The following is a 26,013-nucleotide window of genomic DNA, read 5'->3' on the forward strand; positions in this document are numbered from 1 at the left end:
AGGCCTGAAGAATCATGATGCATATGCCCACACAACCACTGCCCACATCATAATGATGGCCTGGTTAGCTTAGTTTTACTTGGCTTAAAGTGTAGGAAACATAAAACAAAAACCAGCAACCAGTAATAACACACTTCTCTGATGAATTGACCATTGCTAGAATCTTAGGTTATTTAGTTAACTCAAGATTCCTTCAAGAAATTATTAGACAAGCAAATGACAAGCGAATTTGTATGTGTTGTTTTATTATGTGTTGTGATATTATTATTATTATTATTATTATTATTATTATTAGGGCTGGACAATTTAGCCTAAAAAATCTCGAAGTGAAAATTAATAACTAGCACTTTTGGAAACAAAATCAATTGTTGTCAATTTTCTTTATATTAAAAGTTTAAAATAAGCAGTATTACTTCTAAATAAAATAACTTGTATATCCTGTAAATAATATTTTAAATGGCGGATTTCTTGCATCCACTGTAAACAAATGTTTTCATTCATTCATTTATTTTCTTTTCGGCTAAGTCCCTTTATTAATCTGGGGTTGCCACTGCGGAATGAAACGCCAACTTATCCAGCATGTGTTTTACGCAGCGGGTGCCCTTCCAATTGCAACCCATCACTGGGAAGCACCCATACACACTCTTTCACAGTCATACACTATGGACAATTTTAGCTTGCCCAATTCATCTATATCGCATGTCTTTGGACTTGGGGGGGGGGGGGGGGGGGGGGGGACCGGAGCACACAGGGGAAAACCAACGCAAAGACGTGGAGAACATGCAAACTCCACACAGAAATAGCGCCTAACAAAAGTTTTCATTTAAATAATAATTTTGATCTAATGTAAAGTATGCCGTCTCAAGGCATCTCTGCTTTCTCTGCTCAAGGCATTTACAAAAGCTTCGTCAATTGTAAATGTAGTGCAAAGTAACACAAAAGGAACAAACAGAGCGGTTTCATGTGACTTCACATGTTAGAGAAAGTAATTGGAAAAAAATATACCTGGAAAAATTTGATCGATTATTGGTTCTGAATGTTGATTTTGATTGCTTTTCGATTAATCACCCAGCCCTAATTATTATTATTATTACTATTACTGTTATTTTTATTATTGTCATTAATGGCGATGTCAATCAGTAGGTCTCTCATTCATATTGGGGTAATGTTGGATTTATATTCGCACATTCTAACTCTCTCCTTTATAGTATAATTTCAGAAAAGTATTCTTTGCAATAGATAGCCTATTGACATCATATTAGCAGGCACTCGCTATCGAAGTAGGATACAACAGTTCACAGTCCATTAAATAGTGCTGCTAATATTGTTTTGAAGTCATGTTTGCATAGAATTTCAGACCGAATATTTGAAGTAGCATGGTAAATAATATAGGAAGCAAGTTGTCACTGAACGAATGTGTGAATATAAAACCAGTTTTACCTCAGTCTCATTCATTTGGTGGTTGTACATAATTAAATCATAGGTAAAAGATTTTATTTAACAGATCACTCAGTTTTGAGTGGTTTTCATTTTACCTCCATAAATGTGTCAGTGCACTTCTGAAATTATATAAAAAAAGAAAAAAGAGCTTGCAGTAATCATCATGTTTACCAAAGAAACACATTTTTGATATCTCGAAGTAGACGTCTTTGCAGATGCATATAATTGAATGCATGTTTTATACAAGTGTTTTTAATTAACTTTTATTATTATTATTTTTTTTAAAGAAGTTAAACATAATATAACATTAGAATTGTGTTGTACTTGTAGTGAGTGGAAACTTCAGGCCTTGTCCTAAATTTCACCTTAAGCCCTCAGTCTTTCTCTGAATCCACACTTTATAATTTAATGCTACTTTGACAATTCATTGGAGAGGTCTGCTTGAAACTAAAATGTTTTTGTACTTTTTAATTTCAACTCTATATTTTATTATCTGATCAGCGTAGGTAGAAGGCAAGTAAAAAATCCACATTTCATTTGTAAATGTTTTAAACTATTTGTAAAGCTTCCTATAGAGAAAAACATAACGGTGCTTGCATGTCTAAACTTTTGTGCTCTGTAGAGCTTATAGCAGCATCAGTATGATTTTACCAATTGCTCATTGGCTCTTTTATTTAGAAAGCAGAAGTTGTTGTGACATTGACTTTTTTGTACCATTCATATGAGTGTGCTGATTTTTAAGTCCCAGTACAAGCTCTGCTGTGAAAGTGTATTTGGTTTGCACCCTATTTTCAATTGGAAATGCAAGATCTGCAACTAGCTTGCATATTTTGAATTGTGCTTCTGGTGATTTAATTTAAGCAGGAGCCCTGTTAAAAGACAGCTGTGATATATGCACATTTAAAAAATATTGCATATTATGGTATTAGCACTTTAGTGCTGGTCACCTTACTTGCCTTATGCTTTGCTGGCAAGCACATGTGAAAACAACTATGGCATATTAGTAAATATTATGCAATATGTTAGTCATCATATTATAGGGTTTGTCTTGGCATACATGCATGCTTTGATTCATGTTTTATTGTCATTTCTGAGACTTTCTAAAGCAGGCTGGATCCGGAGCATTCCTTAAGATTGTAGGGATTGGCTTTGATCCAGTGCCCACTAAGGTGACTTTAGCAATGTGGTCTATATAGAATAGATATTCAGTGACCTAAGAGCTGTTTACAGCAATGATGATTCTAACAGATAACAAGCTGGGACATTAATGAAACTAGTCACCTTATGCTAGTCATGCTAAATGTAGATGCAAACACATCTCAGTTATCATAATGGCCCAGTGTACTTTAAACAAAATCAAACATTGAAGTTAATTTTGGCAGTTGAAAAAAAGCTCACCAATGCAACTTTTTTTGCCCCTAAACACCTTTGAGCTGAGGGTGTGTTTTGGAACTCTGCAAAGTGGTATTGTATGAGTTGGCATGGGTCACTTTTATCAGGCTTGGGTTTTCACTGCCAAAAGAGTACCAATGAACAGAAAGTTTCAGTGGACATCATTTTTGTAAAAGTAAAGTTGTACGGGTCATTCACATATCACAGAAGAAGCACTTCTAACAAAACGGATGCTTTAAACATAAATACTTGCATAAATGTTCATTACTAGCCTTTATGTGAACATAATTTATTTATAACTGCAGATAAATGGAAATAACCTACTGTAACGTCTGCAATTTTATAAAATATATAAATGCAACATATATGAACACATACAGCCCCTTTCGCTTTCCGATATGTTACCAATTACAAAAAACTACACACAGCATACTTTAAGTCCTTATTTAGGTACAAAAACAACATGTAACATACAGCCCACAGTCAGTGCAAACCTCTCATCTGAATTTTTAATCTTCACCAGCACATATAACCTCTGTTAGAAAGTAATTCCGTCATTCTGAGTTCATAATAGTCCAAAATGCGATGATAATAGTTGAACGTGGCAGCTTGTTCATAGTTTAGGTTGCTGAAGCAATCATTTGCTCCTTTGTTTTTTTTTTTTTCGGCTTCTCCTTTTTTTCGCGTGTTACTCTTGTGCAGGGGTCAACAACCCTGGTCCTGGAGAGCTACCTTCCTGCAGAATTCAGTCCCAAAACTGATCAAACTCACCTGAACCAATTAATAGTACCTAAAGCAGCACTTGATAATTACAAACAGGTGTGTTTGGTCGGGATTGCAAATGAAATTTCTATAAATCTATAATCTATAAAGTATAATTATGGAAACTGTGTTCATCCTAACTGAAAGCTACGTTGTGTTTGCTGGCCCCTCGCGCATCACGCACATGTCAGTCAGTCAGCATGTCACCTGAACAGGTTAAACAAATAACACGAAGCACTACGATTACAGAAAAGTTTGTGCTCTTATAGTTCACTTACCTTTTAATGCGATTTGGTGCTATTAAAAAACAACAACAACTGAAAGTTTTGAATGAGAAGCTGGAATGTAGCTGTGGCAGGATAAACTTTGGTGTGGTGCCCCTTCATGAATGAATGAATGTAGCGGAAACCACGCCGCATTCCTCCTAAAATACCGGTATATGATATTTTGCCCATATCGCCCGGCCATACTGTAGGGTCGAGTAGCAGAGCTGGAACCGATATATCTGCACCTGTATGATTACCTGCGGAGAGATTTTAAAGACTCGAAGAGGGCCATAAAATGTACAAGAAGAGCCACTGTGTCGCACCATGTCTTTTACAGCTCTAAACGCTCTTTCATTCGGTGTCGATTCATTGGAAATGAATATATGTTGTTTTCGTAAATATACTGTGCCATGGTTGCACTTCTCATCTAATGCGTCGAAGCCTGTTCCCAGAGGTGTATATGAATCTGTTCTTCACTCACAGCTGTCATTCTTGTGTTTAGGGGTTTAGACAAACAGCATGACATATTTTTGCAGCGCATGATACTTACTGCAGCACAGGGTTGTTGTAAGTTAAAAAAAAAAAAAAAAACAGAACATTTTCAAACTACTTGCCCTCAAACAAAGATTGAAAAATAACTTTTTTTTTTTTCAAATATACCGCTGCCTACAGCATATGTTTCATAAAGACATACAGCAAATACTTTTTTCTCAAATAATTTCACAAGGAGCCTAGTATTATAGAGACTTGCAAGTGCCATCTTGAGTTGAATTGGCTGTGACACTGAGGCAAATAACCACAATGGTTTCCAATCCTTCCTCTTACGCGTGTTTGTCTAGTGGTTGTGAAATCAACCAACTTGCTTGACTGTTTTTTTTTTTATCTATATGAAGTTTATTAGTTTTTTTTTTTTTTTGTCAAAAAAGAAACTCATAAATATCATTTGTAAAATTTATAAAGGAAAGATCATCAGTGGCATGTGAAAATAGTGTTTCTCACATGTGTGTGCTGCTGTTACATATAGTACAGTACATACAGTATAATGCATACAGTATAATAGCCAATGCATCATCTTTTGTTTTCAGTCTCTGATAGTCATGTGTCAAACTATTCCAATTGTGTAATGAGTAACTTAGTAAAGAATCCACTCTGAAATGAAGCAAACAACAACCTGAAACTTTCTGGAACATTTTAAGCCATGGTTGCACTACACTTTGGGCACACAGTTTATTCATTTATTTTTTTTAAAAATGGAGTGATGTGTTGCCTTTTTTAAATATCCAATATAATATAACACATACAGCATTTTGTTCAGTTTAAGTGTCGTTTCATTCATAATAAATCATACATTCATTTGCACTACGCAAGCAGCATTACATGACAAAATGCAATAAAATCCACAATAAACAGTGATTCTGTCGACATTGCTTGTTGCAGGGTATGATTCAACACATTCTTGATAGTAAACTGCTGCTGTTCTGTTGGAACTTATTAAAATATTGGGACTTGACATATTGGAGGCATTGGAATGTGCTGTTAACCCTTAAGTTCATGTAAGATTTTTTTTTTCTTCGGTGAACAATAACTCTTTTCAACTGAATGCCTGGCCCTTGGCTGTTCATGTAAATGGAGTCAACAGTGACCATTGCTTTGAGACTATTTTAAAAACTTTTACAAGCAAAGTAAGGTTAATTCTTACATGCATAGAGGACTAATAAAGCAAAATAATTGCCCTGTGCAAGAAAATGAACTCCATTTGTGGATACTTTATTACCTTTAGCCTACAACCTGTCCTGAGCAATTGGTCTAGAGCAGTGCCTGCCAACCTGTCCAACACAATAGATCCTAAAAAATGACAGAAGAATAAGTACAAGACATTAGGGATGTCAATTTGCACAATATCACGTTATCAAATATCATTTAAATTAAAGATTGGTTAATCGTTAATTACCCTTCCATCATGAACACAATTTTTGAATGATTTGATATTTTCAACTAGGCTAACAATTCACCCAGGCCTTTTTCATTCAGAGAATTAGTTATTAAAAGCTCAGTCCTTATAAACAATCCTTTTGTAAAATACATACGAATCTAGGCTACTAAAAATGAGTTATAAGGAATTGAATATGCAATGCATTATGATTACAGCAAAATAAGATAAGCCTTTATTTTATATACAAATTATAAAAATAATAAATAAGGCATTTTAAGTAATGGAACATTATATGTAAAAAAAAAAAAAAAAACGTAACTATTATATAGTCGATTGCAGGCTAAGGGCCTACTCACACTATGCTATCCACACAGTGCCGAGGCCCATTTCCTAGATCATTTGAGAAGTGTCAGTGCTCTGAATCGGGCTCAGGCATGGTTCACTTGGCCGGCCCTGGCCCGGTTGGAAGAGATTCACTTGGTCTTTGGCGCGATGCGCTTGGGGACGAGTGCAAAACGGGCCTGAGTCTGAAACTGAAAGTGAGACGTGACGTTTAAGGGATTGTTTGATACGGATTTATGAATCATTCTTACTGTTCAATGAACACAAACTGTCATAGTTTATTAAAGACGCAAACCACTCACTGCACCAAAGCTTCACATTCAGCAAACCTCCTATGAGCCTATAACCTACTGTACCTAATGAGCATCAAAAGTGGCTGATCTGTTCGGCAAAATATTTGACTGCGTGTCAACGCATATCAAACGACTTTAACGATATAACTGAAGAAATCTCCACTGTGCTGAGCGAGAGCGCTCCTCTACTTAACTGCGCATCATCGATGTCGGAAGTGTGCCCAGGCCTGAATGTAATGCTCTTCTGTTAAAGCTATGAAGAACAGACTATATATGACAGACCATTTGATTTAATGGCTAATTCGTATGAAATCTTACAATCTCAGACAACACAATATCAATAAAAAACTGATGCTTCCTGTCAACTAGCTACATTTATTTTAGGGCTTTCGTTACAACATTGATCTTTTGTTGTCAAGCTTGTTTCCTTGTTAATGTAAATATTAAATCTTTAAAAATCTGTATTAACCTATCACAATTGTCCCTTGTTTCCAGTAAAATAACCAGCCTTTGTATTTATTTATTTATTTATTTATTTTTAAATGTAGGCCTATGTATTCATTCCAGTTTGACACAGGCTAAACTAAATTGTGGCCAGTTTCACTTATTATACCCTTCCGCCTATAAACTCGCCTCAAGTGAGTTGGAGAAAAAGAAAGCACATCAGCATCAAGGAAAAATCAGATGCTCAACACATAATTTTTAAAATATTGACTTGTATTAAGAATGTAGCAAGGGTTCTGTGCTAAAACAATAGAGTGGATCATTAATTAAATCCTTATTTTACACGGAGTGAAACAAATAGTCACCGTTGTGTAGGATGGGCATGAAAAAAATATACACTTCATGTAGGCTATTTTTCTTGGACTAATTATCTTTTTGGCACAAATTTCTTTTGATATAATTTATATCTTTGTAGTGGGTTTTTTGTTCTCAATTGTCTACAAAATAAACAAAAAGAAAACTCGGAAACTCGTGGTAAGAATGGAGATGTCTAACTGTGACGAGCAATTTTTTTTAAATGAGAGCATATTTGTTCCAGTATGACAAGATTGCTTAAAACACGTTAATATTTTAGAGAAAGTAGTTAAAGTTTGCTTAACCAATGATTGATCCTATCCACCTACAACCCATCCATACTTTAATAGCATGCAGCCTATTTTTAATGATCCAAGTAGCACATTAATGGCAGCAAGCGTTGATATAACCGAGATCTGTGCATATCTCCATAACAAGGTTTTATGCGTCACAGAATATGCAATGTCTAGAGAGTGTTTTCATAACGTTGACTGCACACACATAGGGCTACTCGATTATGGGAAAAATTATAATCACGATTATTTTGGTCATAATTGTAATCACGATTATTCAAAACGATTATCAGTTAAAGTCAAAATTATTTGCGCTTCTGTGAATTTATTTTTATATATAAATAATTCCAAAATATATAAATATTTCCAAAAAAACAGATTTTTTTTTTTTTTTTTTTACAGTTTTTCCTATAATATTTTTTTTTCTGGTGAAAGGCTTATTTGTTTTATTTTGGCTAGAATAAAATCAGGTTTAAATATTTTGAAACCTATTTCAATTGCTTGATATTATTAGCCCCCTTAAGCAAAATATATTTTTGGTTTTTCTGCAGAAAAAAAAAAACTACTGTTATACAATGACTTGCCTAATTACACTAATTAAGCCTTTGAATGTCACTTTAAGCTGAAGACTAGCATCTTAAAAATATCTAGTAAAATATTATGTGCTGTCATCATAGCAAAGATAAAATAAATCAGTTATTAGAAATGAGTTATTAAATCTGTTTAAACTGTGTTTTAAGCATCTTCACTGTAAGAAAAACACTTTAGCTACAAAAGTCCTTCAGTCAATGCTTTATATGCTATTATGCAACAGCATGATTGTGCTACAGACTTCAAGAATGTGCTCAGGACTGTTAGTGTGGCAGTGGATTCAAGGTAATAATGTTATAAATAATGTTCATTTCATTCAAAATATTCATAAGACCGCAATATATGATATCATTGAGCCAGTCATTCATTTTTTTGTACCTTATGTTTTTGAAGGTAGGGAGTGGTCCTAAGTCTCTTTAAGTGGGAGGGTCACTGTTGATTTGAATTTTATTATTATGTTGATTTGAATTTTTTCATGAACACTAAAAACCACATATTCATGATTTAGTTAGAGGGTAATGGTCACGTACATTATGGAGGGTAAGTAAATTAATGCAACATATTTTTTTGAATCTGTAGTTTGGTTGGTTTTCTATCCAACTCAATCCACATTATTTTTTCCACCTTTTGGAGGTCTGCGAGGATGTATTTGGCCATGGAATCCTTGATTCAAAGGACCGTGTGACAGTTAGGCTGTCAGCTGCTATGGAACAGGAATCCCTCCGTGGATGAGAGAGACAGACTCAGAGGATGCGCTCCTGTTTTTGTTCGTTTCCTCTACAGAGCAGCTAGTCTTTGTCACACAACCTCTTGACCTGTCCTCGTATCCTCCCCTCTCCCCAGAGGAGACGTGATCCCTGTTTGTCACTGTTTATAGGAAACAAATGGTGGGCTTTGTATTCCACAGCCAATAGATGCCATTACAATAATAGGGGGGAAACGCATACATCAGCTGCTGCAGGATTTGTTTATGCTCTGCTGAAACATTAAAAGTATTTCCACTTTTCTGAAGTAAAAAAAGTACACTCACTGATATTTTCAAAGCAAAGCAGAAGACTGTTTAGACCTCTCTTGCAAAGTGAGTATTTGTATTATATAAAGTTTACTGTATAAAGTGTCTCCCTCAAGATAATCTTAATGCATTATCTGCCAAACATCACAAGGATAATTTATTAATATGCAATTGAAGATGAAATTGGAAAAACGGGTGCTCTTTATGCAACTTCACCACATAGATTTTAAGTAAACATTTTAAGCAAATAATTCAGGGTGGGTGGGATGCAAAGCCTATTCAATGAGTTGTTCTGTCTCAAACCAGTCTTTGATTTTTTTCCCCCCTGACTTTCTCCTTTGGAAACTTTTTTTTTTTTCCCCTGCATTCAATGAGACACAGAACACACAGTCTTCATATTTAAATAGTATTTTTATGGTTTAATACAGGGCTGTATATTTTCAGTTCATGGAGGGCTGCACTGCACTGTTTAGTTCTAACCTTTCTTCTACACAATAACCTGTAAGTTTTAAACAAGCCTAAAGGACTCAATTAGTTAGGTGTGTTTAATTAGGCTTGGAACTGCTAATCCGTGGTTATGCTAGAGTTTGTGCATGCAAAATTGTCGTACAGCGCTGTGAACAGGGGTAGGATTAAGCAAGATGATTACAAATTAAAAAAGTGAGCGATTGGTCCAAATTAGGGTTGCATGATATTGGAAAAATTTTATATTGTGACATTTAAATTTTCCGCAATAAATATGTGATATGAATACAGAGTTTCACAAGATAGTTTGAACAGCACTGTTTGATGGTTTTCTGGGGAGTCTAACAGTATTCCGGTACAGAATTTGGTTTTATTACTTTCCTTTGTCTTGTTTGTACTCCAAATATCTTGTTAGATCAAATAAAAATTTGTTTTATTTTTAACTTGAGAGGAAATAAGTCAAAATTAAGAGTTTTTTCTTAAAACAAGTGATACGATCTGCCAATGAATTAAGGAAAATAATCTTGTTTTTGCTTTGAAATGTAGAAATCTGAACTAGAAACAAGAAATTCTTAGATTTTTTGTTGTTGCATAAATCGTATATATTCTGTATAAATACAGTGATGACTATTGCGGGTGCGCACATAGCGATATTGATGCTGAAACAATTTATTGTGCTGCCCTAGTCCATATTAGGCATGCATGGGCTGGTATAGGATATGATAACCTTAAATAAAAATATCACTGTTTCACAGTATTACGGTATTTCCATTACTACTCTGAAATAAGTTCTTTTTAAATGTCTGGGTAAAAAACAAAAACTTTTTTTCCCCTTCGAACACAATATATTTTATTTCAGATTATTTTAGAAAGATTTATAATATTTTGGAGCAGTAAACATGTCAGGCTAAATAATTCAAATAAATCATTGACTTCTGTTGTCTTCATTAGTTTATAAAACGCAGATTTCTTTACAATTTACTGCACCTTTGAATATTTTTTCTGCTGAAGATACTGTTGTCTTAAAAAAACATAAATAAAAAAATCTTATACATACCTTATAAATGGTATTTCCAAAAATTTTGCCGGTTTTAAAACCTCCACTTTTTCAAACCGCGATATACCGTGAAACTGTTATCGTCCCATGCCTAGTCCATGTTTTAAATTTCTGTCCAGAGGGGTCTTGTTGTGAAGTTCAATTGGTCTCACAATCATGTGATGCAATTATGCAGGTTTGAGCTCAACAAGCCTAAACATTGCAACAAAGTGAACTGCAAAACTTGTCTCGTAAGCTTACATTTTTGGTCTGTCACATTTGTATGAGTATGAATGGAAGTCTCTTGGGCAAAAAGTGCTGTGTGACTGTGGCTTAACTGTGCAGAGGTGCATCTCTTTAGGAACTGTTGTTGACACCTGTGGTTTAATTTTTACATATACTTGTCAACGTCTGGTGTATAGCAAGCACTAGTTTGGATTTATTTATTCAAAATTCTGTAAAATTTAACATTATTAAGGTAATTCCATTTTATGACTTTGATTCCATCCATATTTTATGCATTACATAAATCATAAACCTAATTTTTGTCACCATAATCCTTAATATGAGCATCTTTTCCAATGTGGGCTAAGGTTGGTTGGTAATTTCAAAGAGCTATTTTGCTTTTGAGGTAGGACTGGGTGTTATGGCAAAAACGCAATCTTGATAATTATTTGTAAATAGAATGATAACAGTATGTATTTTGATATAAGTTGTTAATGCCTCCAAAAGAGTTTAAAAGAGTATCCCAACAATGACGAAACCCATTAAATGGTTCATTAAAGCGGTTCATTAAATGGCATAAAATATTTCTGGCAGATAATTTTTCGGTGTCTGAAAAATGGGTACATCTGTAATATCAACACACTTTTTGATCCCATTTTTTGCAGATTTCTTTTGTGTGATTGGCTCTAAGAATAATATAGAGTAAAGCTGCACTCACACTATGTACAGTTGCCTTGAACTGGGCCAAAGCACGCTTGTCCCCCCTCCCGTCTCCCCCGACGGCCTGCACTCACAGTACATTCGGGCCTGGGCACGCTTACTTTATCGATGCTGCGCTGTTCAGTTTAACAGAAGAGAAGCTATATTGTTCAAGTCGTTTGGGATGCGGTGACACACAGTCAAAAATTTACTGAACAGATCCTCCACTTTTGGCGCTTATAAACAATCATAAAGTCCTCGTGCTGCAGGAATTAGGAGGTTGCTGAAGGTGCGCAGCTGTCGTGCAGTGAGGGGTTTGCGTCTTTAATAATCTACGACAGTTTGCGTTCATTGAACAGTAAGAATGATTAATTAATCCATATCTAACAGTCCCTTAAAAGTCATGTCTCGCTTTCTGTTTCGGGCTTAGGCGCGTTTTGCACTCACACTATAAGCGTACCTCCCCAAAGCCCAAGAGCCCGATTCAGCACACTCACACTTCTCAAACGATCCGTGAATCAGGCCTGGGCATGGTTCGGATAGCATAGTGTGAGTAGGCCCTAAAAAAGTCCTTAGCTTATCATTGTTATTGACAAATTTTATCACGAGTCAATATAATATCATTTATCTGCCTAGCTTTACTTTGAGTTACAATTCACTTGCATGGCTTTCCAGAACTGTAATGCCAATTTATTCTGATAAATATGCTCTTCCTTTTGTTTAGCAATAGCTACAAATCGATTTATAGATTTTAGAATCGAAAACCAAAGATGTTTCCTAACTCTGTTCATGGCATTTTGCAGCTCTGGAACAACTGCAATGGTATTCCACATAAATGATCATATCTCGAATACTTTCATAGAATTAATGCTGAAACTGAGCCAGGAGGGTTGAGGATGATGTCATGCTCTTCTGAAAAAAATGCTTTGTATTATAAACTTTTAGAATTTTAAGCCAAAAGAGGCCTTAGAAAAGGAAAGGAAAGAATGAAGGGGTGAGTGAGGGAGAGAGGTCTGGAAAAGATCTGTGACTGCAAAAGGAAAGATCAGACAAAGAGATGGTTGTGTAAACACCAGTCCCGCTCATAATTTAGTTTGATGGGTAACTGTGCCCTCATTGTCAGCTGCAATGTGAAGAAGGCACAAGTTTCAAACGTAAATGTCATTTTGCGTTATGGATTGTTAAAAAACAATTTGGGCAGTTATGAACCTGGGTTGCTCATGGGGAGGGTTTCCTCGTTGCATAATGCCTGATGCACATTTAGGCCTTTTGTGTTCTTTATTAAGGACTTCTCACTTTATGTATGGTCTGGATATGACTGTGATCAGTTTTGGTGATGTAATATGTCAGCCATGTCTTTTACGTTTGTTTGTTTACATGAAATATGCACCCTTTGTCTGTGACAAACAGGCAGAGTCCAGGAACACACACATGCAGTATTGAACTGAGCATGTCCTCTGTCCTCCTTCAAGTGAGGTAATTTAATTGTGGAAAAAAAATGCCATCGGGTGCAAGCAATTACTCTTTGTTGTCTTGTATTGTTTCCAAAGTCAAACGGTTAAACAGGGTTTCCTGTCACTGGTCTCATCACTGTTAGCTGCATTGTATTAACACCAATGATCTTTATAAAGGGAAACATCAGCATCACTGTTATGCTGATTGTCTATTGAGTCTTGTGAAGTTGCACTTAAGAGTTAAATTTCAACTACTAACCTATCTGCAATATACACATGCAAGCCCCTGTGCTGAAATTGCTGAGAAATTAATATATGGAGGAAAAATGCCTCAAAATGATTTTGTTCATCAGAATTATGTATGGGGAAATACTGGCCAACAAAAGGGCTGCATGATTATTCAAAAAGAGATCACAATCTCGATTTGACCCTCACAAACCTAATTCAGCTTTTCTATGATTCAGCCAATTAATTTCAAGGTCAGTAGAGAACCATAAAGGCAGTTGCACAATTTCTTTCCAGCAACATGGATAGCAACCATGTTATCAACATGGACACCTCCAAATGGCGTTAAATGTGTCACATACTGTATTTATAAGGTGTATAATTCATCCAAAAATGTCATTTCTGCCATAATGTAATGACTAATTCGTGGCCGTAAAAATCACAGTTTGTTTACTACCGAGTGAATGTGCGCGTGCTTGACAATGATGTATACTTTAGTGAACAGAACCTGCATAGGCTGTGAATATCAGGTAATAAAGTTGTAAATAACGTTCAGTTTGATGATCGTATGGGAGCTGTGCAGAAAGTATGATTTCCATGTATGTTTTTTTTTCTCAAAGTGATGACAGCCATGAGCTGCAGTGAAAGTGAAACCTGCGCGCACATCATTTAAGTAATCATATTGCATTTTATAGTTGATTACGACAAGCATTTAATATGTTTTTTTTTTCATAGTGAACACAAAGTGTTTTGCATGAAAATAAATGTTTAACAGTGTCAGTATAACTACTCTAGCATATATAATGTTGAATGTAATGCAAGAGGGAATCTGATCATGACAAATATTTCATTTTACCAGTGAAAAAATTGTCTAATAATTTTGTCAGTGACAGATGACAAGCATATGTCTCAAACATAATCATTCTACTTCAGAATTAAGAATAGCTGTATTCTGATGTCATCACTTTACTGTGCATTAACAAGCAGAACAAATTTAAAGTCTATTCAAGTGGACCGTTCAGAGTTAAGAATGGATTTATTATCAGATTTCAGAGTCCGTACACAAACTTTCGCATTTTAAGCAACTGTAGACCTACACATTGGCCTAATAGTGTTAATGTTGTTATTATATGTTTGAGAAATAATATTAATGATAGCCAGCTCGTATTAACATTTATTTTACATCTACCAAATCATGAGAAAACTGTGATCTTGATTTCAAGCAAAAAAATTGTGATTCTCATTTTAGCCACAATCGTGGCTAAATCGTGCAGCTGTATGATATTTGGGAAACTACTTGTTTTGGACCCACTTTAATACAAATCAGTAAACTATGCAGTTGTAACTGGTGCACCCAAATTAAAACATGAATAGTTTAAATTAGTAAGATAATGTGGACAAAGTCTGAGTTAAAGAACTATTATGCATTATAAATTATAAAAGGGTTTTGGGGGTCTCCTAACCTAATTATCCCAAGGACTCCCATACATGATTTGTTCAGCATTTCATTTGTTCCCAAATCCATCCTTTGCGTGAGGCTGATCTGCTCTCATTGTTCCGATGACCCAGTCTATTGTGATTGGTTGATTGTGTTCAGCGCGATATTGAGAGAAATGTCCAAGTAGTCAAGAGCACAGAGTATATGTGTGAGCCCAATGCAGGATTGCATTAAAGAAATGCCATTAAATACCAGCATATTACTCTATTCTAAGCCACAACCCCAAGTAATAACAACTCAGATGTAGTATTAATCCGCACAGCGGCAAAAGTTGTTTTTTTAAAAATTGACCGCACCGCGCATGTGAGGATCAGCTTATGGTGGTCATAGCAGCAAACAGCATGAAGATTGCTAGCACAAATCGCATTTAAATCGGTAAAGGAAGATATGTTTAACATGATTTTGGATGTGAAATGTGAAGTAGCTCATAGATTTAATCTGAGAGATACAGTGCAAGCACTGATCAATAATAGATGAGGATTTTTCAAGCAGCGCAGAGCAATTACAACATACAACACACAATTATACATATTTTGCAAACAACAGAAAACAAGGCAAGTGTTTTAATTACACTTTACATTGTGTCAGAAAGGGAAACACTTGGAGAAAGAAAAAACTGGTCCATAGCTACAAACTGTGTTACTGTGTACACCCAGTACCGACAAAGTCCCATACATTAGTAGTCTTTGTTGATTCTTCCTTTAATAACAAATGGCCGACAAATGCAGCATAGGTTCTTGTATCAATCATCAAAAAAATGACAGGAACAGCATTGGCTATTGACCTTATTCTAAAATGCGGAAGTGCGCCTTTTCGCGATTGTCTTAGAACTTCCGATTCAGTCGTCTATGGGAGAAATAACTAGGAATTATAAACGGCAGAAAACGGTCAAACTACTTGCTCTACAAACAAATGTTTCCATGACTATACAGACCAAGTAGAATAATATAATAAGAAAATATCAAATTGCAACATCAAGCAGCGTAACGAGCAGTTTTTAACGTCAAAAAATGAATGGAAGTGAATGAGACCGGAAGTTTCAAGCCAAACAGATTCAAATAGCAGCACCCACTCAACGGCGGAGAATAAGATGAATACTGTGGTGTTGTTGTGAAAATTAACTTTAAACCTTTATTCCTCACAGCAACATGTCTGGCCATCTCTCAGTGACGGTATTCTTCGTGTCATGATCAATCTCATGATCCTTTGATCTCCGCTAGTGCTTAAAGCGGAAGACGCATTCACATTTTACCAGATCCGGTAGTTCATATTTGGTATTGTTTCCTGTTGACGTTGATGCAAACAGGCAAAAGATTCGCACGAACGACTAATCATTTAAACAACATTTAAAAAATCTATATTTTTAACTTTCAGATTTAAACCTCAGCTGTATGTTTACATTCACTTTAGTGCTGTGTTGTGGGCGATATGGTGGTGCAATAGGTTGTGCTGTCACCCCACAGCAAGAAGGTCGCTGGCTCGAGCCTTGGCTGGGTCAGTTGGCATTTCTGTGTAGAGTTTGCATGTTCTCCCCGTGTTCGCGTGGGTTTTTTTCTGGGTGCTCCGGTTTCCCCCACAAGTCCAAAGACGTGGTACAGGTGAATTGGGTAAGCTTAATTTTTTTTGTACAGTTTGTACGTGTGTGTATGAGTGTTTCCCAGTGATGGGTTGCTGCTGGAAGGGCATCTGCTGCGTAAAATGTGCTGGATAAGTTGGCGGTTCATTCCGGTCATTTTCAAAAAACTCATTAATAGGAGCTCTTTAAGTTATACTTGGTCTTAGTCTTTAGTTATGCATAACACTTAAGTTAATATACTGTACTTTAACTTAAGCTTGAGCAAATATTGAGTTTTAAAAATCATTGAATGTTTCCAAATTCTTCCCTTTGCATTTTTTCTACACCTAAAGTAAAGGTTCTTCCCACGTAAATTGGTGCATTAGTAATTGGGGTTGCATAATTCAAGGAATTTTCGAAGCTGAAAACTTTCCATGAGAATAACAGGAAAATGTTGCAATTAATAAAAATGTATGGTAATTAACAGCCATTAAAGGAATAAGCTGAAGATTTGCAAAATTGCAGATTGGCATATAACAGGGAATGTTGTTATAATTAAAAAAAGAAGCTTGCCGTTGACGTATAATCTTGGTTAAAACAAGCAGATATAATACATTGATTTACTGCTCATTCATCCAGCACATGCATTCAGGGATAGGGGAGGGGTATTTTCCCAGTTTTCCAGCTTCTGACTACCTCCACGGCAATAATAAATCCATATATCTGCAATTCTTAACGTTTCATCCAATTAAGAATTTGATATAACTTGGGAAAATAGCAATTGTGTTAAAGTTTAACTAGCAAATAACAATTTGTGTATACTATAGCTAGTCAGCCAGTACATAAGATATGCTGAAGTAATTCACCTTTATTGATGGTGCTTGAGAAGTAACTAGTTCTTGTGTAAACCACTGTATAAACTCATGAAATGTTTCTGAAAAATTAGAAGCATTGTTTAGAAGTCGAGAATTGAGGGGTTAACCCATTTTGAGTGACATTTAGAGACCATATGAACCTGAAGAACAAGCCGTGCTTATCTTCATTAGTCCAGAATGAGCAGGCCTGAACCTTCCCATAAACCCATCACCAGTACCATTAACCCCTCTCCATCTGTCCATTTACACTGTCATATGCCGCATCCCATTGCATACTTTGGCTACATAATTCCTTCACCCCTGAGACTTTGGTGCTCTTTCAACCTGCACTCACAGTTTAATCTAATAAAGGTCTTAGTTGCTTTCTGTCCTTTTTTGCTCTGAGAGGAAACTGAACCTCAATTATTAAAGCTTGTCTGTAAGATTGCAGAGAAGGGCCTCTTGCCTTCATAAGGCAGATCTTAACAATTTCCAGTATTTTTCCCAGCATGCCTTAAAAGGACTTGGTTGAAAGCACTAGGGAACGTCTGAACACTGAGATTGTGCTGGTATTTATTCAGAGCCTTTCTTATTAATCTTCCTGGACTTGGGTTTTCATGGCCAGCCAATGACTCTCATCTATTATGTGTTGGTGCTAATGATGGCCATTCATTTTGGTTGCTTTAGACAGTCCAGAAACCATTGTGATTGTTTAGGATATTTTATTGAAGATCATTTATTCACACGTATTCAGAAATGCCAGACACTGGCCAGCAGATACAGAAACTGGTTGCATGTGCTCTGTTATTGCTAATGTTTAGAAATGCTGCAAGGAATGCTGATTGTATCTGGCTTAACTTTTGCACCTCGAGGAAGAAGATACAGATTGCTATTGGCTTACGCCTTGACCTATTGATCTGCATATTTGAGTTTTGGTATGCATCTATGTTGTGGTATGAAGTTGTGAAAGTGCTGTTCTTCTTCATGCACTGTAAAATATCTGTAATTTTATCATTTTCCATATTTTGTGATTCACGTTGTTTTTGCATGTTTCCCCTTTTATTGATGATTTTCAATTGCATGGATGGGACCTTGATCTGTTTTACAACTAACCTTGAAAAAAAGTTACTTTCATTAACATTTTTGATTGTTTAATATGATGTATTGTCTGGGTTGTAGATTATGCTACATAGACCTTGTAATAAACTGCAATACATTTTTCTGTTATTTACAGACTTATTTCTCTATATTATTTCTTATACATTATATTATTTTAAACTACTACAACTTCAACATCCAAAATCAAGCTCCGATAATGCAATTCACAACTGTAAATAAATTTAAAGCCTGTGAATCACAACATATTTTTTAATAAAAAAAAATAAAGTTAATTAACATATTTTTTGTTACAATGTGTGTACTGCATATGGGCGCACCGGAAATAAATTTATTTTAGGGATGCTCATTTCGGTTAATTTTGCTAACCGACAACCGCCGCTCATTAATCGGTTATTAACGGTTAACTAGTCAGATTGCGATTAATTTTATATTAAACAAATTGACGTGTCTATTTTGTGTCTGACACATTAAATATTGCATTTTAAAATACTGATTTATTTTTTATGCTAGCATATTATTAATAGAACAATACAACAGAGCATTTTCACTCACCTGCAGTGTTTAGCACAGAAGAGCAGAATAAACTAAATAAAAATAATAAAATAAATAGGACTGCCCTAAATCTTTTTTCACTTAAATAATTAATTTATATTATAAAACGAAAATACTGACTTATTCTTTTTAATAACCGACATAGGCTGTTTTTTTCCCAATCATATTTTTGTCTTCCGTCAAATAAAATAGCAGACTTCCTCAAATCGCCCGCTCTACGGAAAATATGCATTTATTTAATGCCCCGCTGTTATTATTATAATCACAAAATCTTTTTACATTTTTAATAGAAATCATTATTTTAAAGATTATGTCTTGCTATATGGTTTCCTCTCTCCCTCGCGGTTCAAGTGCGCGTGCTGCATGATGAAAAGACAACAACGCGCGCATAATATGTTGACTTTTTGTAAACAGTTTTGTTGTTTAAATATGATAATGCATTAATGTGCATACATGCTTTATAAACTGTAAAATAAAAGGTAAAGCCTATTTGTTGCGTTTATGACGCAGATCCAGGTCAACGTCAGCACTGGTTTAGCATCAACAACGCAATATTCTTCTTCCATTTTGCTTCTTTGGCAAATGTGTTTGTAGGCACGGGTTATACGTTATCGTCCCGCAAGTTAAGTATGCCTTGCAGTTGAACAAGGGGCCGAAAACAAGGCGCACCTCACTGCCTTTATGTTGACAAGGAAAAAAGAAGAGAAGCGCAGTCCTCTTATGAAACGACTGAATCAGCTGGGTATCGATTGTGCAAAAGTGTTGCCGTCTGCGTTGTTACAATTGTATAATTTAATAATATTGTGTGATATTCAAGATTTGTACATTCATACAGCTTTGGATAACTTAAAACAGCGATTAGACCTTCAGAGCGTGTTAATGCGTCCTGAAGTAAAGCGAAATAAACTCCAGCAAGATAGAGTGATTATATACAGAGTCATACTTTATCTATAAATAAAGTATAATTATAGAAACTGTGTTCATCTTAACTGAAAGCTTCGTCGAGTTTGCTGGCCTCACGCATCGTGCACCTGTCAGTCAGTCAGTCAGCACGATACCCCAAAGGATTAAACAGATAGCGCACAGCATACGGTTACAGGAAAGTTTGCGCTGTTATAATCCACTTACTTTTTAATACGTTTTGATGCGATTATAATCCACTATTAAAAACAACAACAACAATAACTGAATGTTTTGAATGGGTAATGTAGCTGTGGAGGGATGCATTTTGGTCCCTGTCATGAAAGAATGAATGCGGAAACCATGATTTTTAAAAGTTCTCTACTTATCTTGACAACACAAACTGCTGCTCTGGGATGAGCCGCGTGCAAAAGATGCCCCTCTTAACGCAAAGGCGCATTCAATCGGCCCCTTATGTAGTCAAACTGAAAATATATAAAATAATAATTTTAACAATATTAAATCTTAAAATTTTAATAATCGTTTAACTGATAGCATTAATCGCTTACAAACGCACCCTTTCGGTTAACGGTTAATCGATTATTCTGAGCATCCCTAGTGTGGAAATATAAATTTCTATCATCTAATTCCAAATGAACAATAATGTACTTATAACTGAAAAATTATATTCTTTATTTTTTAATTATATCATTTCATTAACATCCCAGCTAGGAGGGACATTTAACCTTTATCTTTCTGACTACAGGCTAAGCCATGATGCAAATGCTTTAAACGACTCTGTCTTTGTCTTCGGGTGTTGCTTTCATACTACAGAAACCCTATGTTGATTAACTAGTGTGGTCAGTTGCTGGGCCGTTTTTTGACACCTATGCCATGCTGACTCCAACTCTTAATTTGCATGCTTTGTTTAGCCATATCCCCTCCTCCTAAGAACACAATATAGACATGAAATCTTTGTCTTAATTCAGACTTGTGTGAGACTTGTGACAGACTCGTGAAAGAACTTGCAGACTGCAGACCTCTAGTAGGCTCTTGCAGACACATGGACATCTTAAAGACGCTGTATGACTGCAGATTAACCAACACATCTCAATAAAGGAATTCTGCTTGTTTCGAGTCTCCTGGACTGGGTTCTCTCATCTTTTCACTCATTTATTTTTTTTACAACACTAGTTTATTTATTTTTTTTTTTATCAAAATATCAGTCAATGTTTTTGTTTTTATTACATATAATATAATTTCTGTATCTGGGGTAAAGAAACTCATCCTTAATATATCTTGCATATTAAAGGGGTGGTCCAAGGTTTATTTTTAAGGCTTGGTTGTGCTTATAAGATGCAAAGCAATGTGTGCTTATGCTTAGCTTGTAGGAAATCACATTTTCTCTTCATATATCTTAATTTGATTGTATACTTCTACTTAGCTAACATGAAACTGACTGTTATATTTCCTAGTTCCTCTGAAAGGCCCATTCTCAAGAGATTGGTCGGCTAACAAAATGTGCAGTGATTCGTGGATCAGTGTAAAGTCCAGTCAGAGCAGCTGTTAACAGCGTTAACTTCCTGAATGAGACAAAGTTGAAGAGCACACAGCAGAACCTCATGTCTGCTCTCTAAAAAAAAATTATATATACTGAATAAGCATGTGTAAGTAATATAAAACATTCTTATATCTTTGATTTGAATAGTTTTTATTTGAGATGTAGAATGCACAGAAAGCTTCAGCATAAAGAGACATTGCAGCACTGGTAAGGATTGTGTGTTTACAGCGGTTTGACTGATGAATATGACTTTGTAGCAAAATTATTGGCAAGCAGCATTTCCCATTGTTTACACCCTCGCTACAACATAATGTTAACGCTAGAAACTGTACATGTAGTTGATCAATTTTAACAAATAAAAATGCTTACAGGTTGTTGGTTGGAGGAGTTCTAACTGAGTCCATCACTGAACCGGGAGAGATTCTGAAAGTTGCCCTCTGTCAAATGCTAGCTATATATTTCTTATAAATCTCTGGAACATAATTAAAACTGAATTGAAAAGCACTTTTTTCCTTTGTGTCTTGTCCTTTGGAAGTCCGAATACAGAAACAGAAGAAGCTCTGTGGAAATGGCAGCGTTTGGACAGCATTTTAGCTTTTCCACTATAACATTATTGCATCTCTGGCCACGTCCCTTTTCTGCGCAGGGTGTGTGCGATTGGTAAGCCCAGATGTATATTCTTTTAGATCTCAAACTTTGTTCGCTGTAGGCTTTGCTAAGCTAACTCTGTAAAAGTCTGTCTCACTTTGCATTGAACTTTTAGCGTCTCACTTTTAGAGAAGTTGTTTATGTTCACACAGCCAAACTACACATCATCAACTAAAGTTTAAAATATGATATCGTAGTCGACCACCTCTTTAAATACAATCTACTAAATACAGAATATTTTATTACAAACAAAAACAATGACTGTAATAAATATTCGTGTTGTGTGACACTAATATTAGTTGGAATAAAAATGATCAGTAAAACGAGTGCTCCATAAAAGAGATTAAAAAAAAAAATGTTTCAGATGTGTTAAGTAAATGAATTGATCTGATCAAATATTAGACACTGCCTTTCGCATTGTTAAACAATATATTTATGAAAATCAACATTTATACCTATGTTATGCATAAATATTTACTTCTACTTTTATGTTTTATTTACTGTTTGCAAGAAAACAGTTCATAGGCCTCACCTTGCAGAGATCTAATGGCAGAATCTACAATAATATAATGAACAAAAGCAATGCACTCTTGCAATATAAAGTCATTTAAAGCAAAACCATATGCATTTAGCCACTAAACAAATATGATAATAGGAACACTGAATTCTCTCATAGAGAGTTTCATTGTTTTACCCACCATAACTCACCATGGCACGCAGTTTCAATGGTCAACTAATGGAGAATGATTGACAGGCGCTGTGCTGATGTGAACTTGGATTTAACTACTTGAATATTTATCTGTACCTCACGTTTATTGAATGCCTTCAAAACATTTGAAATATTGTGCGCGAAAATGTCACAATGTTTTATAATGTTTTACTGGGTTTTGCACCGCTTAAAAATATATCATAACAGTGCATGTGGATTATCAGGTATTTTATATTGCGATTCTCTCCTCTACAAACAATTTTACCAATCTATTTGAACAAATTAATTAATTATTTTCAAATATATGCTTGAATACTTTGTTTACTGACAATATCCATTGTTAAATAGGCTGGTAACTTATTTTGTCACAAATCTGTGTGATGCTATATGGAAAAGGTATTTCATAATAATAATAATAATGTTTGTTTCGTTTGTTTGTTGCTCTCTCTCTCTTAAACATAACCTCAGTAAATGCATTACTAATTAAAGTCCAATAAGCCAGATCTGGAGGAGGCACACAAGCTTTTACCCTTTGAGCTCAAGCACACATGTGGGTTCAATCTGGATGTCATTGTAAGTGACATCACTTTCCCAAATCAAGTTTCAGTTTTATATTCAGCGTGTGAGTCGATGGGGATTTCTGAGTGAACATTTAAACTCAAACCAGACTGCTAAAATCTTACAAGACCATTTTAGGCAGGTTTTTAAAATCTGAAAAGCTATGATTTCATTTTGTTTACATTGCAACATCTTCTGACCATGAACCGAATTACTGAAATTCTTCTTTCCAAGCACTAAAGACAAAGGTATTTCAGAAAGACTGTCTGTGCCATTTTTGTAAATTGCTCAAGATAATAAGTATTTACTAAATGACAAGTTACCGAGCGTTTCTCCTAGTGCTCTTTACTCATTGGTTCACAGGGCATATGAATGATTGCAGTGATTAGGACTCAGACTGGGTGTGTGTCTTCAGGCAGCTTAGCTCTGTTTTCTAGTAAATCTTTCACTGTGTTTTGGTCATCTTTTACAAAAAATAGAGAAGTGTCACTGAAAATTTCACCCGATCACTATTGCGTCACATTGACTTGCACATGCTAAAAGCACAGATGTTTTAAAAGCATGGCTCCCTGTGATAAGCAAAAGGAGGGGCATTTTTCTGCTTTTTCTTTGTTTCCCTGGTTCATTGATGTATACCAGATAAACCAAGATAAACCACAGATCATCATCAAAATGTTTGATAATGTGGATCTTTCAGAGTGTAATTTGCCAGTATTCCTTTATATCAGGAGTGTCCAAACTTTTATTCTTATAAGGGCCAAAAACCTTTTGATTAAGGGCTGTGGGCTGAAGTTAAATTTACCAAACTGTATTTAATTAAATTTGCTCTCTTGTTTGCTTATTATTTAAAAATAACAAAAAAAAAGGTTGCTTTGAAACATATTAAATTATGATGCAGAATACTTTTTGTAATGTTTTATAGACAACCTATTGTAGTAAAAACATAAACAATTCTTTTTTTTTAATAATTATTTTTTAGGGGTTTTCACCTTTATTGATAGGACAGTGGAGATATAGAGACAGAAAAGTGTGGGGAGCAGAGATAGGGGAAGGATCAGCAAAGGACCTCGAGACGGGAATCGAACTCAAGTCGCTGCGAGCACCTCAGTGCTATGTGTCAACGCACTAACCACTAGGCTATTGGCGCCAACGAAACATAAACAATTCTATTTATGACATAACGGAACTCAGTACTAAATGCACTACTCGAGCTGCTCCTGCCTTTGCCTTGATTTGATGGATTTGTCTTGTGCATTGTTCTCTATCTATCAAGTGACAGTATTTACATTTTAAATGTCTGATTCATATGAAACATTTAATTTTAGTTGGCTTTTTTTGTAGCACAAAACAAAGGATATACATATTTTTCGAAATGACTATCTCTGTCAAAGACATTCCCATTTTCTTTTCAGATGGGATGATGGGCCAAACCATATTTTGGCCAGCGGACCCTACTTTGGTGCACCTCTGCTTTATATAAATCTAATTTTCATGAAACACAATTGATGTTTCGTTCATAATTACTCAGGGAAGAACTGATTAATGCTTTATAAACCCAGAAATTGATATGAATACTCGGCCCATGCTTTGCTCAACCATGCAAGACAGAGCTGCATCTTGCAAAGACATTTATGTGTAATCTGACACTGTTACACAACTGAGGCTGAAACAGTGGCTGTGTGTGTGTTTGTCCTGTTGTCTGTAAACCCACTTGTGAGACTTTCCTATTTTACCTAACCTGAAGTATAGAAAGAAGCCTTTGTTTACTTCAAGTCTGAAGGAGCTAGACTAATGTTTCACCTGAACTTTCTTGAAACCATGACTAAGGTCTGTCAATTTCTTCATTTGGTGGTATTATGGTCCTATAGCTCATAGTGTAAGGTTGATATAATTTAGCCAATTATATTTTCAAGGTTAGAAGAGAAGCATAAAGGTGGTCGCAAAAGTCTTAATATACATTGCTCAGCAACATAGACATGGTCAGACTCCAAAGGTTGTTGAAAGAGTCAGAATACTCTATTGCCATTACAAAAAAATTTGCCATTACAATTATACAATTAAATTGCCATTTTGTCTTCATTTATTGAAACAGCTGTGAAATCACACGAGCTGTATGTTTACCAGAGAAGACAAGCGTGTCCTACTTTAGTGAACAGAACTTGCTTAGGCTGTGAATAACAGATAATAAAGTTGCACAGAGCGATCATTTATCTCCTCAGTCAGGAGCAAGCGGCAACCTCCCGCTCTCCCTCAGGAAGCCAATACGGAAGTACCTAAAACTGCAATTCATCCGAAATTCCGCTAGTCCTGGCCGCTCCTGGCTCCAAAATAGAGCAAATTTCAATTGAGCCCACTGTTAGAATGGCCAACTTTACAGCAGAAAAAAAGGTGTTTACAGCCTGGTACAAAAAAAGATTTTGGTTAATACAGCTAATATTACCCTTCATGACAACTTCATGACAACTTATCCGTTCCCTTTATATTAAGTTATATTAAGTTTGCATAATTAAGGGCGTGGCCACTTGAGTGACAACTAGGTCTCGTTGGTCGCCGTTACGTCACCTCAGCTGAATCCTGCAGATTAGCCACTGTTTTCGGCATATTCATCGTATTTCTGTGTTGTTTTATGTGGCTTTACACAGTCAACTGCCTTTTGGACTTGTTTCCTACAATTATTAGATGGCATGGCATGCTAATTGCACTTAATTGTGCTCACAAACCATTCACGTGGCCTCCGTTTCCCATGTGAGTAAAGTTATATACTTATATACCATCTCTATACATGTATTTGTTTTATTTAAGATCATTTATCGTTTATATTTATATTTAGAGC

The 26,013-nt window shown here is 35.5% G+C and overlaps 1 protein-coding gene and 1 long non-coding RNA gene across 4 annotated transcripts in view; both read left to right on the top strand.

Annotated features, from left to right (window-relative positions):
* Positions 1-26,013, top strand: part of arhgap10 (Rho GTPase activating protein 10) — a 125,421-nt gene that overhangs the window by 1,380 nt on the left and 98,028 nt on the right.
* LOC147846936 (uncharacterized) lies at positions 9,749-18,519 on the top strand. Its single transcript, XR_015476723.1, has 2 exons — positions 9,749-14,084; positions 14,501-18,519. It is a non-coding gene; the product is annotated as an uncharacterized LOC147846936 (long non-coding RNA).

The sequence above is a fragment of the Danio rerio genome, chromosome 1, assembly GCF_052040795.2.
Source record: "Danio rerio strain M-AB ecotype USA chromosome 1, GRCz13ab, whole genome shotgun sequence".
In the NCBI taxonomy this organism is placed as follows: Eukaryota; Metazoa; Chordata; class Actinopteri; order Cypriniformes; family Danionidae; genus Danio; species Danio rerio.